Source organism: Pezoporus wallicus, unplaced genomic scaffold (genome assembly GCF_028554395.1).
Source record: "Pezoporus wallicus isolate ANWC-B61680 ecotype Strahan unplaced genomic scaffold, APGP_CSIRO_Pwel_v1 scaffold_6446, whole genome shotgun sequence".
Lineage (NCBI taxonomy): Eukaryota > Metazoa > Chordata > Aves > Psittaciformes > Psittacidae > Pezoporus > Pezoporus wallicus.
Window position 1 is genome coordinate 3975034 of NW_026636264.1, and position 20775 is coordinate 3995808.

Below are 20775 nucleotides of genomic sequence, written 5' to 3' on the forward strand. Positions count from 1 at the left end.
AGAAGTTTGTTTTAAGGAAGCTATCTACAGATTTTTACTAATGCCTTCTCAAAGTTAGCTGAGAGACTCCCTGCAACTTCAGTGGTGGATGTATATACTCTAGGGCGTACGGCATTGCATTGTTAGTCAGTATATAACGATCTTCTGACTTGAATGACTTCTTTTTTTCTATCTGAATCCCCAAAGAGCATCCCTGCCATTTGGTGCTGGGTGTAATCAGATCATAGCAGCGGTGTGTTGAAGGAGCAGCTGTGTAAATCATAGAATCATAGAACGGTTTGAGTTGGAAGGGACCTTAAAGATCATCTACTTCTAACACCCACGCCATGGGCAGGGACACATTGCTCAAAGCCCCATCCAACCTGGCCTTGAACACTTCCAGGTATGGGGCATCCACAGCTTCTCTGGGCAACCTGTTCCGCTGTCTCACCGCCCCCATAGTGAAGAATTTTTTTGTTCATATCTAAATTTCCCCTCTGTCAGTTTAAAGCCATTCCCCCTTGTCCCATCCCTAGACACCCTTGTGAATGTCCCTTTCCAGATCTGTAGATCCCCCTTTAGGTACTGGAAGGTTGCTCTAAGGTCTCCTCTAAGCCTTCTTTTCTCAAGGCTGAACAACCCCAACTCTCTCAGCTTGTCTTCATAAGAGAGATGCTGAGCTTTCTAATCATCTTTATAGCCCTCCTCTGGACATGCTTGAGCAGGTCCATAGAATCATAGAATCACAGAAGAGTTAGGGTTGGAAAGGACCTTAAGATCAACTTCCAACCCCCCTGCCATGGGCAGGGACACCTCACACTAAACCTTATCACCCAAGGCCTTGTCCAACCTGGTCTTGAACACTGCCAGGGATGGAGCATTCACAACCTCCCTGGGCAACATATTCCAGTGCCTCACCACCCTAACAGGAAAGAATTTCCTCCTTATATCTAATCTAAACTTCCCCTGTTTAAGTTTTAACCCATTACCCCTTGTCCTATCACTACAGTCCCTAATGAAGAGTGCCTCCCCAGCATCCCTATAGGCCCCCTTCAGATACTGGAAGGCTGCTATGAGGTCTCCACGCAGCCTTCTCTTCTCCAGGCTGAACAGCCCCAACTTTCTCACCCTATCTTCATACGGGAGGTGCTCCAGTCCCCTGATCATCCTTGTGGCCCTCCTCTGGACTTGTTCCAACAGTTCCATGTCCTTTTGATGTTGAGGACCATGCTCTTCTTACGTTGATGGCCACAGAGCTGGACACAGGACAGCAAGTGGTGTCTTATGAGAGCAGAGCAGAGGGGAAAATTACATCCCTTGATCTGCTAGCTATGCTCCTTTTGATACAGGCCAGCATGAGGTTGGCTTTCTGGGCTGCAGACGCACACTGCTGGCTAATACTCAGTTTTCTATCCCCCAAGACCCTCAATTCCTGCTCTCAATCCACTTATCTCTCGGAGTTTATCCATATATAAGTCATAGTTTTGGTTATTGTCCAGAGACCTCCCTAAAGCACAAAAATATATGGATTTCCTACCTTTCTCATTCCAATAGAAATCACTTGCATGTTTGTTACAAGCTGCATAGTTCAGCAGTAGTATCAGCAGGGGAAAGAAATTTCCTTTGAAATTCAGCTTAGTTTGACCACTTAAATCAGTTCACAAAGAGTACATTACAGAATGTTTTCTAAAATAATAAAATACCCTTATGTCATCCCTTCTCTGCTAGGAAATATTCAGAAGTTCTAGAAGTTTAAAGTACCCAAATGATTGTCGACTATATCATGATTATATTCTTGCCACAGCCATGCCATATTCAAAAATGTAGGACTAAAGTCAATGGGAAAATTTGGCTTCATGGAAAAGAACAGAAGAGTGGTTTAACTGGCCTGTCAAACAGGCATTATGGTTTATTTCTGCCCCTATAGTTCAGTATCACATTTAGCCTATCATATGTGAGTATGCAGTGAGTAAGTAAAGTGTTCAGATTCCCAGAGTGTTTTAAATTGTTATTTTATTTAGCAGTTGTGGTAGAGTTCCACGAGACTCACAGGTCCTTAACATCAGGTATTTAAGATCACTGAGTATGGAAGCTTTGTTTTGACATAAAAGCCTCATGCACATTGATATTCCACATTAAAAAAAATAAAACCAACCTGTGAAAGAGTAATAAGTTTGTTTTTTTTTCATTCTCAACTTGAAGGAAATCCCAGTTCCATGGGACAAGATCCTACTATTTGTTTCCAAATCAGAGAATGTACCTTGTATTCTTTCTTACATGGTCATCATTAAGTAATAGGTAAAAATGGATATTGCCTTCCATTCTAAATCTTATTTCCATCTTTTTTTTTTTTCTGTGTTAGGGTCAGATTTGTAAGGGTTTAAGAAGTTAGGTATCAAGTGCTTTGAGAAACCTCCACTTCTGTGTCCTGTTCTAAATACTTTGGGTCACAGGAGACTCTGTTGACTTTCAGTCAGGGCTATACAACTGAAACCACAAAAATGATGGAGATTCATCTAATCAAAATCATTGAGAAACTAAAAGATACAGCTAAATTCTAGGTGTTACAACTGTAATTAAAATAAGCACTTAGTGCAAAGACAGATGCCTTTGTGTATTGTTCCTGCCTGATCTCAAGAGGCATGTATTTTTCCCAGGTCCCGTCTCCTGTCTGCCAGTTTCATGTATATCCATGGGATGCTGGTATGTAAAAGAGCCCAGGTGGCACTAGGCCAGGATGTCAAACACCTGAACTGCTCCTGGTGTTTAGACATCACATTTAGCTGTCTGCACCCTCATGCTGAGCTCCATCTTGCTCTGCCCCAGCCCTGCCAGCAAGCAGGAGGCCCAGGGGAACTGGGAGTGAACAGTACAGTGAGGACCTGTGAGGTGACATAGTCCTAGATCAAGAGGCTGTGTCCGAGCATACACAGGAGTGACAGCGGGCTCTCTGTGTTGGCTGTTTTCCTCAGGGGCCTGAGTTGTGGGGTTTGTCCATCCCACTGAGTATAACAAGGCCAAAGAGTGATAGGCTTTTCCCCGTGGCAGCAGAGGGCCCCATTGATGGGGTGGCCATGATAGCTGATAGAATGTTGGTGGTGACTGTATCCCAGGTGATGGAACGTTGGTGGTGGCCATTCCGTTCCACAGGGGTTGGTAGCACAGATACCAGGACGGGCGTGTAAAGGGCTGCGGGGTGACAAGGGCCAGACCCGCCTGGAGGAGAGCAGGTGGGTGAGCCAGGGCTGAGGTGAGAGGGCAGAAGGAAGGCAGGGAGGGGAGGGCCGGGCTGCTGGGCCCGGGCAGGGAGGCAGCGGCTGCCCCATGGGCGGCAGATGGTGGCTGCTCCTCCTTTCACTTCCAGAGCCAGAAGCTCACACAAGGACGGGACCGGAAGAGGGCGCACTCCTGACCCCGGCCACACAGCCAGACACTCGCCTCCTGCTGCACGGACACAAAGTTAAGTCTTGGCGTGTGGCAGGACCCTGCGCAGGGGTTGCGCGTGGTGAGCAGTGGCGGTTGCTCTGCAGTTCTCCTCTCTTCTGCAGCCACAGGCACGCAACGGGACAGGATCAGACTGTGGCGAACTCCGGTCCTCAGCCACTCGGGTGGAGAGATTCACTACCAGCCGTAAGGATGCTGAGGCAAAGTTAAGTGATGGAGTTTGGCAGAGCCCTGGGCAGCAGTTGCCCATGGTGAGAAGGGCAGCTGCTGTGTGGTTTGCTCTCCCGTCTTCTGCAGATGCAGGCCCAGGCAAGGACAGGACAAGACCATGGTGTGCTCACTCCTGTCTCTCCACAGCTGCTCAACCAGAGATTTCTGTAGCTTTCAGTAAAGACCTAACACAAGGAAGCACAACCAGCATCATGCTGCACCACACCATCTTCCCACAGGCAGCTGAAGGCTACCCACAGTCATGGACCAGGGGAACTCCGAGCCACTCACCCTCCCTGTGTGAAACTGACCTGGAATAAAATGTTCTGATTCATGAACCATTGACTGATTCTTCTGCCTTGCATGGTCTTTGGGGTCAAATCTCCTGGGCCCTTCCCTTGTTATCATAAAATTGTAGAATGGTTTAGGTTGGAAGGGACCTTCTAGTTCAACCCCCCTGGCACAGGCAGGGACACATTCTACTAGAACAGGTTGCTCCAAGCCCCTTCAACCTGGCCTTGAACACTGCTGTGGATGGGGCAGCCACACCTTCTTTGAGCAGCCTGTTCCAAAGGCCACTTTAGGTATTGGAAGGCTGCTGCAAGGTCTTCCTTGAGTCAACTTTCTGTTGACTTTCAGTCAAGGCTATACACTTGAAATTTGGGACAACTTCTTTTGGTAACTTGTTGCAGGTGTCTTACCACCCGTACAATGAAGAATTTCTTCCTAATATCTAAATGTACTGCCTTGCAGTTTAAACTTGTTTGCTGTTATCTTATCACTACTTGCTCTTATGAAAAGTCCCTCTCCAGATTTCTTGTATGCTCCTTTAGTTATTGGAAGTCTGCTCCAAGTTCTCATCTGAACCTTCTTTTCTCCAGGCTGAATAACCCCAACTCTCAGCCTTTCTTCATAGGAAAAATGCTCTAGCCCTGTGACAATATATGGATCTGCAGGTAAAGATATGTAGCTGAAAAGACAATGAACAGCCTCCAATATGAAGGGTGCCTAGAATGCTGGGATTTGGTCTAGCATCCCTAGTTATGGTAGGTATTTCAGGGTTATACATTCATTATATACATTTCCATTCACAGCAAATCAATGTATTTGCCCATAATCACTTTGCTGTGTCCAAGAAAGCAAGCAACTCATCACTGCAGTCTCCTTGAGGCTACTTGCTCTTCTGCTGTTTGGACTGTCTATTCAGGTGTATTTCCATATGCCAGCTCTCTCACCAGGGCAGAACTGAGACATAAACACAGTCTGCTTGTGGAGTGGGTAAGATATCTGTCATGGGTTTCTTGTTTCCCTGTTTTCACACTGATGCTACTTTCTTCTACTTCAGCTGCTGATAACTATTTTTAGAAGGCTGAAGCCCTTAGGCTGTTGGTGTAATCAGGCAGGAATGATGTCTCACTACTGATTTTTGTTGCTCTGGTGGATAATTACTAACTGCAGCACCTACTGAAGTCTGCTGGCTTTTTGTGCCTTGCTGAATTTCTGAATAAATGGCTTGGGAAAAGTTTTGGAGACAGGACTCTAGACAAAATTGAGTGTACAAATAGGCTTCAAAAGTCTTCATCTACATTTTATATATTGTGGCAATTCCCAGATTCTTAATCTTAGGCTGCTTATGTGCTAGGTACAAATGCAGAACAAACCCAGATACTCTTCCCTGATTTATTTGCCACGCAGGCACATAGATCTTGCTTCTTCATTTCTGCATCACTTTAATTAAGAATTTTAAGAAAAAAGTAAAGGATGTACCTTTAAAATTATTGCACAGACTGAAATTGTGCTAAAATCACCCAGGCAAATCTGGTGGCACTTAACTATATATATATATTTATCTTCCAAGGGACAACTGCCTTAGTTTAAAGCTATTAAATTCTAATAGATCTTGTATGACTTATATCTGCTACAAGTCTTGCCCTGTCTTTTCAAATGCATCTAATTTGTGCATGATGTTTGGGATTTAAAAGGAGCCTATGCATATTAGTTTCCAAAATCCCATTACATTTTAATAAGATTTCTACCTCTAATAGACTGAGGTCTTCCAAAAAAACTCAGCTTGAAATCCCAGTTTCCACACTGTTACCACTAAACAAACTCTGTGGCAATCCCTTCCAGAAAGCTTAGTGTTATTTTTACATTATTTGATTTGATTTGATTTGATTTGATTTTAATTTTGTCAGCTCCTCTTCAGCATTTCAGTGGTTTAGGAGTTTCTTCTTGCTTGACTTGTTTTTGTGTTTTTTATATCATCCTTGCTAAGGATATCTCTGAATATAGAGTGACACTCATACCTGACACCATGAACAGGGAAATTGATGATTCACAGCAGCCCCAATTTTCCGTCTGCAGCAGCGATGAGAAATATCTTGCTAGGAATAACCACACACTTTATAGTTAGCTTCCCCCAATCCCATGACACTGAGTTGCAGAGTTTTTCTAAACTGCACATTTAGAAATGCACAAAAAAAAAAAAAAGCCTCAAGTTCTAAATAATGAAAAGACAATACTGTCTCATTATTATTTCAAGGCATGATGTCCGTCAGCAATTGCTGGAGCTGTCCCTCCACCCAGCCTTTTCCAATCAGCCTGAATCCTATTTCCTTTTGATCACTAACACATGTTTTCTAGGTGAGATGCAGCCATGAGATGGGGTTGAGAAGTGGTGTCACAAAATCCTACAGGGCTATTGTATCCATGAATGCTCCAGGTAGTAATACTACTGGGGAAAGGAACTCCTATACCTCCTTTACACTCCCCTTACACCCCTGCCTGCTTGCCAGGGAAGTTGTTTCCAAATGTTTTGGGCCAACGGTGGTCAGCCTGTAATGTATTTCTCACAGGCTCTCCAGCATTTGATAACCAGGCTTACAGCGAAAGCCCAGTGCAGGAGACGGGAGCTGGGGAGCTCCATGTACCTTGGGAGCCGCAGGGTTTCTGGTAGCCTTTCACTGCTAGGTTCACTGGTACTTTTCAAGCATTAATTCCTGGGAGGTCAAGAAGGGAATGTTTGGTTGGAGTGGCTTCCACTGCAGAAGGGGAGTGAGGCTGGATTTCACAGTGCTTAGGATGGCAGATCTGCTCATCTCTTTAGAAGTAAATTATAGGTGTGAAAATCCTCCCTAAGTGTATAGTCAACATCATCCTCTTCTAGGGAATCTCTCTTACTTCTAAAAGATAGTTGTCTTTTGCAGTTATTTGTGCCTAACTGTGAGAGAGTCTTCACATGTATTCCTGCTTGTAAACACTGTAAGAAAATATATGGGCAGCTTACGTGATGTAATGCTTGCAGCATCTCTGACGAGTGCACATATAGATACATGCTTCCTTCATTCATTCTGAAATATTTCAGAGACCTTATCACAGCAGGAGACACTGGTTTCCTCAGAAACACTCTGCTGAGCACTTCTTGCTCTGATCTTGTTAATGTTTAAAGTTACGATCCTCGGCTCAGGACTCTGCTCAGCATCATGTAACATCTCACTGACAACAGTTCTGCTGGTGTTTCACCAACATTTCTTTTGTACTAAGTGCCTTGCAACGAGGGAGGGGAGAGAGGGGTTGGTGCAGTTCAGAGTCTGTGCCCTTGCACAGACTGTAAGGAACAGCTTTGAAAAGATGTGCAACCTGGTCCCAGGAGGTGCCCTCCTTGGCCATTAGCTTTCACAGCTCATCCTGGGGACAGGCACTGTTACAGCTGCACACATGAGGCCATCTGGATGAGCCTCACTGCCAGAGGGACGTGTTTTGTGTCATTTCTGACACTTTCTTTGTATATAGCCATAAGCACGTTGCCAAGATTTGAATCCATAGTGTTATGGAATGCTTCATGTGCCCAGAGCACCTTCTAGGCTCAAGGAGCAAGCCTGACCCTTGCTAAAGCATAAGGATTGGCATGACAGTGGGGACTCGGGATGAAAAATTCTGCTCGAAGCCATCTTCAGTGTGTACTAAAGAAAGTAAAAATGGTGAAGGGTGACTGCACTCACATTTGCAGCAAAGAAGGGTGACCAAACTCACATGTGCAGCAAGGAGAGATTAAAGTATCACTTCAGTGCAGAGCTGTTAAAAATCACAATAGTTTCTGCCTCTGTGCAATAACCTGTGGCGTGTTCTCAAGGTGAAATGAGCTGTGGTGACTGCTCTTCTGCCTTTACTGTGCCATTTTCATCCAGTAAGTAACCCAGAGAATACTCTCCAGTTATGTGTTTTAAAACGTTTTTTTACATTTCTTCCTGCAGTGGGGATAATAAAAAGTGAACAGAAAATTAATGTGATTGTGTATGTTTCATTAAAAATGAACAGCAAGATGTAAACACCAGCTCTCACGTGCAGGTTTAGCTTGGAACTATGGAACTGAAAGACTAATCCAGCAGCAGCAAGTAAAATCTATTGCATTTTATTTGATTTTTCTTCCTGACTGGGTAGACTGCTGAAAATGACTCATTAAAAAAAAAAATTCACGAATCTAACATGCTTCTTTTGTCTGGATATTGGTCTCTGCATTCACTGGGCTAATCATACACACATTATTTTCAGCGTACCCTAACATACCTGAGACTGTGCATAAAACTTGCTGTAAAACATGAATTAGGGTTTTTTATGTGAACGTTAAGGATCGGAAGAGAAACAATAAATAAAAAAAAAAAATAGAGTGTGAGCTTCTAAAAAAATGTTGAAGTATAATATTTAGGAAAAAAATGTGGTGTTTTTTTATGCCTGCAGATAGCATCTCTTACCCAGAAGCTATTGATCAGCTCCTGTAAGCTTTCATGGCTGTGATCATGAGAGAGCAGTGTAACAGCGAGGCTTTTTTGAGTTTGATCTATAACACTGCCATCATCTCTAGCTCTCTGCTTTCCTCTTTGTGGTTTTCCTGCCTCCTTGCTTTAAAGCACAAGATTTAGACCGGACTTGCTTGGTTACTGTCAGACATTGTGCCCCACCCAAAAAAGCCTTACTTTTTCGGCTTCTATTTTAAATAGTTGTATTAATATTTTTACCATCAGCTGTGGTTGCAGATAGCCATCTGATTGTCAACAATTTCTTACTGCACTGATTCATCTTCCAGTGTCTTTTCAGTTTTCCACCAAAAAGTGTTTGCAAGAAAAAAATGTTGACCAGTTCTATCATGCTCTCCAAAACAGTAAAAGGACAGGAGGTATGAAGTCTTATGATGAGCTGCCACATTTTCCCTTTTTCAGTGAGTTTCTTTGACTATAGCTGGCCTCACTGTTTAGAATACAGGATTTTTACTATTAGATTAATAGAGAAAATTTGGAATGCCTGCTGCTATCCTATCTTATCATACAGTGGCCCATCATCATCCCTGTAAAATCTCAGTGTCTTCCAGTAGTGCATTAAGCAATATCAGTAACATTCGTCAACATTTACACAAAGGTTAATCAAGACCTCATTGTTTCTAGTCTCTCCAAAGCCAAACAAGAGGCTGTAATAATGAAATTCTCTTATAGATTCAACTGATCAAATCATATTTGCAGTAGCAGAACAGGATAATTGGGGGACATTATAACAAAACAACTGATTGGCAATGTAATGCTGTTCTGAATATGAATACATTATTCTTTTATGCATTTAATATTTCCATTAATCACTAACTTGGTGCCATCTTCCATTTTGCTGAGCAGCCTTCAAGCTGGGAAGCTTGAAGCTCTTTAAATGTACTTTTATATTTACAGACTTTCTCAGACTGCCTGACAATATGAATCTTTAATATTAAATCAGACTGAAAACTGGCATGAGACGATGCTTACATTGGTATTCTTCCCTTTCTTCCTTAGGGCATGCTTATTATTTGTTTCCTTAGCAGAGGAGACAGACGGGACTTGGCAAATGTAGAACTGTAGCTTTTTCCTTCTGCAACTTACATGGCTGCTATAATCCTGAATCACTAATATGTCCAGGCTTAACTCATCTGCCTCATGAAGATTTCTGATGCAGGAAGTCCCACAGAACAGCAGCAAACACAAAAGACAAGGTGCAATCAGCTGCTTCTCTGTCACAAATTTCAGCTGCTACTAGCTACTGAAAGGAGAGAATGTATTTTTCTTTCTTCAGTATCTGATCTCCAAGAGGACATACTTCTAACAAACAAGACAAAAATAGTATGAGTCAATGTGATACTCCTAGTCCAGCATTTTGAAATCAGGCACATTTGTACTGTCGGAAGAACAGATGTTGACATCAGGTCAGCTGGACATATACAGCATGTGAAGTATGGTGTACAGTCAATAGGCATCAGTAAGGTTAATAGGAATGCAAATGCAAATACGTGGCCCTCCAAGGACCAGCATAGTTCTGCTCAGAGCCTGCTGAAGGTAATCAGAGTTGAAGTCTTTCTGAATATTTCAGAAGATCTAAAACATTTAGCTTTGGACCAGATCCTTTTTGCTAAATGAAACTCCCTCTTTTCTTAGTAACTTTTCTCTTTTGTCAGAGATTTCCTCCCTCCTCACTTAAATCTCTTGGAGACGGGTTTGCACATTTTTCTGAATCAGTGAGCAAGATCAGGACAAAGAATGGCACATCAGACCATATGTCAAAAATCTATCTGATAGTCATTGCTATAAAAATGCACCTATAGCTTTTTGGCTGATACTTCATAACCATCTTTTTCAAGGTTACAGCTGGGATAGAGTTAATTTTCTTCCTAGTAGCTAGTGCAGTGCTGCATTTTGGCTTTAGTCTGAGAACAATGCTGATAACACACCAGTGTTTTAGTTGTTGCTCAGTAGCACTTACTTACTCTGATCAAGGACTTTTCAGTCTCTCATGCTCTGCCAGTGAGGAGAGGCACAAGAAGCCAGAGGAAGCAGACAGGACACCTGACCCAAACTAGCCAAAGGGGTATTCCATAACACAGCACATCACGTATATGAACAGAGGGGCGTCACCCAGAAGTGGTGAGCAATTGTATTGTGCATCATTTGTCTTGTTTTGTTTTTTCTTTTGTCTTATAATAAATTTTATTTCAATTATTAAACTGTTCTTATTTCAACCTATGGATTTTACCTTTTTTATCCCAATTCTCCAATGCTCTGTGTGTGTGTGTGTGTGTATGTGAACAAGCAGCTGTGTGGTACTTAGCTGCTGGCTGGGGTTAAACCACAACAGCTGTAATTTAGTTTTCAAAAGCAGCAATCACATATTCTATCTTAAAATGCCACTTACGTATTCACAGATACAACCAGATTCCAGATTATATTAGACCACTGAGTTAATAACTAACATAAGGGTCTGCATAACTAACATAAGGGTCTGCTGACATTGTTGAAATGCATTGTAAATTCTTTCAATATGAGAAAGATCAAGAGTAAACACAGCTCCAACACTAGGAAATGGCTGAAAATTCTGTGAAAACAAATTGATTTTGTCTCTGCTCTGGAAATATGTCCCTAGTGCACCCATTACAGAAGAAGCAAGCCCTGCCAAAGAAGCACTAAATGCTGCAAAGAGCCATCCATAATGTCCAGTCCAGCTTCCTCTGGTACTTGATGCCACAGGCAATTATGATTGAAGAAGCAAATTTCTCTCAGATTATACGCAGCATGGGATAAGGTCCTATATTTGTACAACTTTACTTGTTTGGAGGAATGTCCCTGAAGTGTGACAGAATGTTATGCATTAGGTTATTTTCCTTTGTTTTTTTATTTACTCAATAATTGCCATATGTAAGGAACATAGATATTTTTATACTTCCTGGAAAATTACCAGTGTTATCAAATAAACATGACATGCTTGGCTTTGGTAATGGTAGAGACCAGTTTTCTGCTTCTGCAAACACCCCAGGTAGAAAACAAATACCTGCACAATTTTGTGAAATAAATGATTCCCTGTAGTTTTCCTGTTTAATGTCATAGTTTCTGTTGTTTGACTACAGGAATTAACTTCTTTCCAGAGACACAAGGAACAGGGAAAGATAACTCGGTATTTTAGACTGATGAAGGCACACTGAAGAAGAGAGGCCAAACGTGATCCTGCTAGGGCCTGATGATGAAGCACAGGGTTACTGTGGTGCGTACTGGTCAGAAAGATGAAGGCTGAATAGCCATAAATAAATATAACGGTCATAAATGAAATCATTAAAGGAAAGGCCATTCTCCAGAGAGAGGACAAGGGCTGTGGAGCATCCATCAAAAAAACACACAGCCCAGTGGGTCCTGCAGATGTGAATGTGGAGACACCATTCTTCTTATAAAGACTTAGTTACATGACAGGTCACCAGGATTTTGGACAGGAACAGCCAGAAGCATGACTGACTCCTCTCAAATGACTCTGCAAGTGTCTCAGGTTGCTGAATATACAGTTTACATCATTGTCTATTTGCATCCATGAACAGATCTAGTGTCCAGCTTCAGTGAGTTGAGGCAAATGTCAGAGAGACAAATCTCAGTTTCCATAGAAATGTGTGTTGTCACCACATCTTATTAGTCATGGAGCTGCAGTTTACAAAGGTGAATTACAACATTAAAATAGTGTAGTTTCTTGAATAGGTCATGAATAAAGAAATTTCCATATGGAAGATTAGAGAGTGCTGTGTTAAGAAATTCTGTTTCTCTGATATGGAAAGTTTTATTTCTGCTTTCTGCATGGATCACTGAGCTCCTGCCAGTCTTCCTGTGTCTGTGCTCAAAGTTCTTACCTGGTTTTGCTACACTCAGACAGAATTTGTTACCAGTTGTCAAAACACAAAGTGTATGTGGAGGTCAAAGGAACCCCCCCCACATTATCTTGTCTTTTGTGAGAAGCACCACAGCTTTTACTTATGAGAAAGTCAGTGTATACCCCTGTTCTTCTCAGTATGTGGCTTACTGCTCAGAAACAGAGAAGAAAATCTTTTTTGCTGTTGTAGAGGGTTTGCTTCTTTTAGGTCACCTGCAAATGGGCAAAAATGTGTCATTTGCGCTCCCGTATGTCATTCAGACAAGCTCTAGATGAGCCTCTTTTTTCATCCTGTTGCTTGTTTTTACCTTAGTAACATGAAAAAATGTTGATCTGAGGCTGTCCTTCCTTGTTTGAGAACTTTTATGTTCTCAGGGGTGAGCCAGCTCTGTAATTCTTGTACTTGCCTGCCTTGATTTCCCAGTTTATCTCTTTCATATTCGATCAGACTGTGGTCCCAATCACACAGTGAGCTGCCCATGAGTAGATGACAGCTCCCATATGCAATTCAGGTGGGGAAAGGTCCTGAGCATTGTTTGCTTCTTACCATGTCCGATCAGATTTGGTGGGTTCCTGTTTCTTTCTCTAGAAGAATGGCACAGTTACTAGCAATATGTGTGGTGTATTTTATCTTACTTACAGATATTCACCACTTCTGTAACAGAAAGTGTTCAAACAAGCAGCTTTTCCAGTAATTAAGCCGGGAGCCTACTCTCATATCTGCAGTGTAACTGCTTTCAGAACTGGCTCTGGTCAGAACAAGTAGAATCTCCATGGCTAAAATCATGGTAAAGAAAAGGCTTCCAAGAGTGTAATATGGGCATCTGATTATTTCAGTCTTGATAACATACATGTCATTTTACATTTCCTCTCAGAGAGTGTAATAAAGGTTCAACAACTCTGGATGCATACAAACCCAAAATGATCTATTGAGCAACACCAACCCATCACCTGGCATTTCAACCCTGAGCAAAACAGAGGAAAGGCAGAGCTGCTAACAAAGACTTCTTCCCTCAATAGAGTTAATAATTCCAATTAAATGGATGACAACAATGGTAGAACAAAAGATCGTCTTGAATAGAAATAATCAGAAGGTATTTCTGTCCAAATCAGGTTTAATTTCAAGGAGTACTGTTTGTGATAAGTTCTGGTTTGTTTCCAGACATCTATTGTCATTCATGAAGCATAAAACAAACAAATTTGAATTTGTCACCTGAGAAAAAAACAAACAAAAAACCCCAAAACGAAACAAAAAACAACCAACCAACCAAAAACAACCAAAACACACACACGCGAAAGATAAAAAGGAAACAGAAAAAATCACTTTAGTTTTCCACATATCACAGATAAACAAAACAGGGCACGTTTTCTACTTTCCCTTCTAACACCTCTCCAGGTGTGTCAACACTGATGGGCACAGACTCTCAAGCTCCAGATCAGCCAAATGCAGACCCACAGCTCCAGGTAGGCAGGCAGCTGGACTAACAGGGTCCCAGTCTCAGCCAACTGGTTGCTGTTGCTAGCTCTAGGTAAGCAGTTACGAAGCTATGCTACATAACTGTTAATAATGACTTTTCAGTCTGCATCAGGTGCTTACCATCTGGTCTCTTGCCTTTGTGAGGTCTGTAATTTGGAAGAAGAAAGTGAAAAAAACAGCTCTGGGGAGATGGAGATTGTGGCTGAAATTCAGTGAAGCAATTCTGAACATGCCTAAATTGAAGTGCACAGCTTAACCCAGTATGCTTCAGGAAAGCATGAGCTTACTCTCTTGACTGAGTTGCACTTACGTGTTCAGCAGGCAAAATAGAAGTGTGCTGTGCTCCAGAAGCTTATGGTGAAGAAGGATCATAATGTAGCTTAAAGAAAGATAATTTTCTTACAATGAAGAGGAATGGCAAGACAGTCTTCTTGCTCTGATGTATGTACTTCAATCTGTTAAGGTTTAGAAAAAAAAAGGCCACCTGCTTCCAGGGTGAAGTTTTAGTGAAATTCTCCTCCAATATTTTGACAGCTTGTTATTTGCATTTCTCTTGTCCTTTAAAAAAAACACAACTCCATGTACTGGAGCAAGCTAGCAGCAAAATTCTTATGGCTTTTAGCAGCTTGTATTCCGGATGGCCTGGACAAAACTGTAACATATAATATAAAAGATCCAATTCTACAAGTCAACACATGGAGGTATTTCAGGTGATGACATTAAGTTGTTTACCAGGGCATGTGTAGTGTCTCCCAAAGCTGATATCATCAAATGCTAAACTTCTGGTGGTTTTAATCCACATTCATCAACTTTACTGTAATACTTAGAGCAGCCGTCTCACCCTCTTAATACATGCTGTTAACCAGATGGCCATATGGCCATATGAAGTCTGATCCCACTTAATTCTTAATCTCTTCATGTGTTGCACTTTCTTGATTTTGCATCAAAAAGAGGTATAATCTAGTAGCAGGAGACTGTCAGTTGATTCAGTCCATGGTACTGCCCTTGATGTATGTTATGGAGACAAGGCAATGATGTCTTTCTAATACATAGCTTTAAAAACCTGATTGAAAATGAGTTCAGCTGTGCCAATATTTTGAAGTATTACAAGGTTCTCTGTGTCATCAGAGCGTGAGAATCCATGATGAAGGCTTCTGAGGATCAGACAACATAAAAGCACTGATAAGCTTTTAAAGACTGTGATATGATCCTTTTAAAAGGAATTCTACATGGTTAAAGCCACCTACTCATTGTCATGTCCTTTGCAGATGAAAACAATTACTTTTCTTACCTTCTTTTTCCAAGGGATTTCCCATAGCTGGGTAAGGAGGAGTTATGAAAATGAGCCCATGTGGCTTCAGTCCCCATGAACCTTTTTATACAAGGAACCAATTAAAAAAGACACAGTTCTGTTCAATACTTAGAGCACAAACCCGGTCTCAGGCCAAAGCACTGCCTGGTCTCAGGACTGAGAGCACCCCTTCAATGGGATGATTCAGGAGATTCGTTATTCTACAGTTGATAGGACAAACCAGGCACTTGCCTGTAACTTGTCAAAAAGCCTTGACACATACATGTGTAGTTAGAGGTGATTACAAGCAGTAATTAGAAATTCTGCCCTACTTCCCTCCATTGTTGTGCAACGTCTTAAGTCCAGGAGGCATCTTCTGTCAGTTTGCAGGTGGATATCACCTACAGACATGAAACTAATCAAGCTTAAGAAACACTTCTAGGGTTTGTGTTTTTCCCCCACCTTGGAGACCCTGAGAAGTATTTAAAAATTAAAATGTGATTTGACAACTTATTGAGAGAAATAGGACCCGTTTGGGTTTTTCCTACTGCTGATCTGTGATGTGTGTAGTGATTCACCACAGGCTTAGAAGCATACACTGTTTATCCAGCATACAGCACACACTTCTTATCCTACTTTAAAAAACTGGAATCATAGACAATGTTGGCCATGTCCCTGAAGGATTTGTTGTGGAGTAACCTCATTTGAACCAACAAAGATATTCTTGATTTATGCCTGCAAATGCGATTATAGAATGAGATCCTTTTGCATTTAGCATCCTTCCTTCTGGGGCATCAGTTCTGCCACTGATGTTTTACCCATCCTGGGTTAGATGTGCGGTGATTAACTGTCCCACTGGTGCCCTAGCAAGTAGCTTGTGTGGAAATCCAATCTCTCCCACATGAGTTGGTGTCGTGGTTTAAGCCCAGCTGGTAATTCAGTACCATGCAGCCATTTGCTCACTCCCCCCCTTTCCTCCCCCCGCTTCCAGAGGGATGGAGAGAAGAATCAAAAGAATGTAACTCCCACGGGTTGAGATAAGAACACTCCAGTAACTAAGGTATAACACAAATCACTGCTGCTGCCACCAATAATAATAACGATAAGGGAAATAACAGCAGAAGAGAATACAACCGCTCACCACCAGCCAACTGATACCCAGCCAGCCCTGAGCAGTGATCTGGGCCTTCCAGGTAACTGCCCCCAGTTTATATACTGGGCATGATGTGCTGTGGTATGGAATACCCCTTTGGCTAGTTTGGGTCAGGTGTCCTGTCTCTGCTTCCTCCTGGCTTCCCCTCCTCCCTGGCAGAGCAACAGACTCAGAAAACTCCTTGGTCAGAGTAAACATTACTGAGCAACAACTTAAAACATCAGTGTTATCAGTGCTGTTCCCAGGCTGAAAGTCAAAACCACAGCACTGCACCAGCTACTAAGAAGGAGAAAAATGACTGCTACTGCTGAACCCAGGACAGGTGGACACTGCTGAAAGGAGATTGAACCCTTGAAGTTCAGTTCACCAGCCATTTGTGAGGGGATGCTGTGATACAGGATCGTATCATTCGGTCACTTGAAATGGCTGTTCCTAAGGAACTTGGGCTCCTCAAGTTCGTCTTTAGAGCATGGATTTAGAAGGAGCAACTGACACATACATTTTCTTGTCTCATGCATATATTCAGTCATTCTTTATGATTTCTTTGTATAAGGGCTCTGTTTTTCTTGTGAGACCAGGTTGACTTTTGGGCATGCTGTAATCATTGAGCACCTCACAGACACTTTGTTGAACATCTTCCTAATTTTATAACACAAGTGTCAGAAAGCCTTGGCTGCCTGCTTACCCAGTGAGGAAAACAAAGACACTTGTGAGCATTTGACATTTCAGTCTAATCCAATCTACATAAGGATGCCTCATACCCTGTCACAGGGCAGTGAATTCACTAGAGATGCTCCTTTGGGAGTGCAGAGCTGCCTTGTGCAGTGGGAAGAGTGTATGGGCAGCCTCAGGGGAGAAATATCCAGCACAAATCTCAAGTGCAGAGAAATGTGGAGAGTTCCTCTCTCAGACTCATGTGGGTTGCATCAGGATAGCTCTATAAGAAATTATAAAAGACAATTGCAAAGTGGGTCCACTGGATGTCCTTTTTACCTCATTGCCACTCACTAAAATCACTGAGCCATACATACAGAGGCCAGTGGAAGGACAGACATAACCCTTAACAAGCTTTTATCCAACCTGCTCTCACTCTTACCAGGTCTGACCTTCTCCTTGACTTTATTAAAAGTGCCTGACTTTAGGCAGCTCTCCCTCTACTAATAAACCAGATGAGACAGGGACCAAGCTCTGGCCCAGAGGCCAGCTGGCACATCACAGCTCCCGTCCATGCAATTGACCTTTCCTACCACCACCTGTTATGCCACATCCAGTTCACCCAGGGCACTTCCTGGCCCACACTAACCCTAGGTTTTGCTCAGGGCCAACTCCCCCAGGGAGAGTGAGACAGTGCAGCAGCATGGCTGGTTGTGAGCTGGAGCTTAGTTCCATCTCCTGGCCTGGTTAGCCTGCAAGCAGCACAGGAGGAGGTAAGAAATAGAACCTCAGAGATGGGGTGCTGTTGTGAAAATCCTGATTTAAGATCCTGCCTACTATGCCCATTTCTTGTGAAAATCAGTGTTTTAGGGTCACTTGAAGAATGACCATCAAAGATTCTAATAAGAGTAGCTTTAACATGAATTGATGAAAGTGTGACTTAACTGAATTCCATGGCAAGGTTCACTTCACCACTTATTGCATTGATTAAGCATATGAAGGAAATTTGAGATAAAATCAAGCTAAAAATCATTGATACAGAGGCTGAAGGCACAAAGGGTAAGGTAACTCAACATTAGAATAGACTCCCTGATTTCTAAGCTCCTGGCAGAGCTTCTCCAGGTGCAGCTGAGTCCAATCTTAGTCTCAGACCTGGACAATGGTTTATGTCTAATGGAAGAAATAAAGGGAATAAAGACATCATCCCCTTGAGACACAATTCTCAGAGTAGACCCCTTGCTTTCTAAATACTGATGAATCTTAGGTGTGGCTAGGTCTAATCTTAGTCTCAGACTTGGTCAGCGTTGATATCTGAAGGGATTGCAAGTGTATCAAATTACCACAGAGGAGATTTTGACATGGCTTTTACCTAGCAGCAGTCTGCAGTTTTAAGGTGGATCTTCACATTTGTGAAGTGAATCAATACAATTTACTCTTTGTCCTTATGGAGGACTTACTTTGACCCGGCGAATTACAGACCAGTCAGTCTCACCTCTGTGCCTGGCAAAATCTTGGAGCACATTCTCCTGGAAGGCATACTAAGGCACATGAAAATCAACAAGGTGCTTGGTGACAGCCAGCATGGCTTCACTAAGGGGAAATCCTGCCTGGCCAATTTAGTGGCCTTCTGTGATGAGGCTACAGAACTGATGGACAGGGGTACAGCAGTCGATGTCATCTACCTGGACTTGTGCAAAGTGTTCAACACTGTCCCACACGACATCCTTGTCTCTAAATTGCAGAGACATCAATTTGATGGATGGACCACTCGGTGGATAAAGAACTGGCTGGATGGCCGCATGCAAAGAGTTGTGGTCAATGCCTCAGTGTCCAGCTGGAGACCAGTAACGAGTGGTGTCCCTCAGGGATTGGTGTTGGGACCGGTCTTGTTCAACATCTTTGTTGCTGACATGGGCAGTGGGGTTGAGTGCGCCCTCAGCAAGTTTGCCGATGACACCAAGCTGTGTGGTTCGGTTGATACGCTGGAGGGAAGGAATGCCATCCAGAGGGACCTTGACATGCTTGTGAGGTGGGCTGATGCCAACCTTGTGTAGTTTAACCATGACAAGTGCACGGTCCTACACCTGGGTCAGAGCAATCCCAGGCACAGCTACAGGTTGAACAGAGAAGAGATTCAGAGCAGCCCTGTGGAGAAGGACTTGGGGGTGTTGGTCAATGAGAAAATGAACATGAGCCGGATTCAAGTGTCCGCTTGCAGCCCAGAAAGCCAACCATATCCTGGGCTGCCTCAAAAGGAGCATGACCAGCAGTGATCCTGCCCCTCTACTCTGCTTTTGTGAGAACTCACCTGGAGTATTGTGTGCAGTTCTGGTGTCCTCAACATAAAAAGGACATGGAACTGTTGAAACAAGTTCTGAAGAGGGCCATGAGGATGATCAGGGGACTGGAGCACCTCCCATGTGAATGAAGATAGGCTGAGAAAGTTGGGGCTGTTCAGGCTGGAGAAGAGAAGGCTGTGTGGAGACCTCATAGCAGCCTTCCCGTATCTGAAGGGGGCCTATAGGGATGCTGGGGAGGGACTCTTCATTAGGGACTGTAGTGACAGGACAAGGGGTAACGGCTGAAAACTTAAACAGGGGAAGTTTAGATTGTGTATAAGGAAGAAGTTATTTAATGTGAGGGTGGTGAGACACTGGAATAGGTTGCCAGGGAAGTTGTGAATGCTCCATCCCTGGCGGTGTTCAAGGCCAGGTTGGCTGAGGCCTTGGGTAGCATGGTTTAGTGTGAGGTGTCCCTGCCCATGGCAGGGGTGCTGGAACTAGATGATCTTAAGGTCCTTTCCAACCCTAACGATTCTATGATTTTATGATTCTATGACTTCAACCACCCTGATATCTGTTAGAAGGACGGTATGGCCCAGCACAAGCAATCCAGGAGGTTCCTCGATTGTGTGGAAGACAGCTTCCTTCTGCAAGAAATAGAGGAGCCGACAAGGAGAGGTGCCATGCTTGACCTCGTGCTCACCAACTGGGAAGGGATGGTTGGAAATGTGACACTTCAGGGTAGCCTTGGTTGCAGCAATCATGAGATGGTCGATTTCGAGATCCTCAGAACAGTGAGACGAGCATGCATCAAGCTCAGTGCCCTGGACTTCAAGAGAGCAGACTTTGGCCTCTTCAGGAACCTGCTTTGTAAGGTTCCATGGGATAAAGCCCTAGAGGGCAGGGGGGCCCAAGACTGTTGGTTGATATTAAAGGATCACCTGCTACAAGCTCAGGAGTGTTGTATCCCAACTAGAAGGAAGTGCAGCAGGAGGGCCAGGAGACCTCCTTGAATGGATAAGGAGCTGCTGAGGAAACTTTGAGGGAAAAAAGAGGCTTATAAAAGGTGGAAGCAAGGAGAGGCGGCCTGGGAAGAGTACAGGGATATTGTCTGGGAAGCTAGGGACCAGGTTAGGAAAGATAAGGCCCAGTTAGAATTAAATTTGGCTAGGGATGTGAAAGATAACAGGGAGGGATTCTATAGGTGCATTGCAAATAAAAGACAGACTAGGGACAATGTGGGCCCTATCCGGAAGCTATTGGGAGAACTGGCTACCCTGGATTTGGAGAAGGCTGAGGTTCTGAATGACTTCTTTACCTCAGTCTTTACTGGCAAATGCTCTGACCACACCACCCAAGTCTTGGAAGGCAGATGCAGGGACTGTGAAAATGAAGACCTTGGGCCCACTGTAGGAGAGGATCTGGATCGAGACCATCTTAAAAATCTGAACGTGCACAAGTCCATGGGTCCTGATGAAATCCATCCATGGGTCCTGAAGGAGCTGTCAAATGAAGTTGCTAAGCCACTGGCCATCATATTTGAGAAATCATGGCAGTCAGGTGAAGTTCCCGACAACTGGAAAAAGGGAAA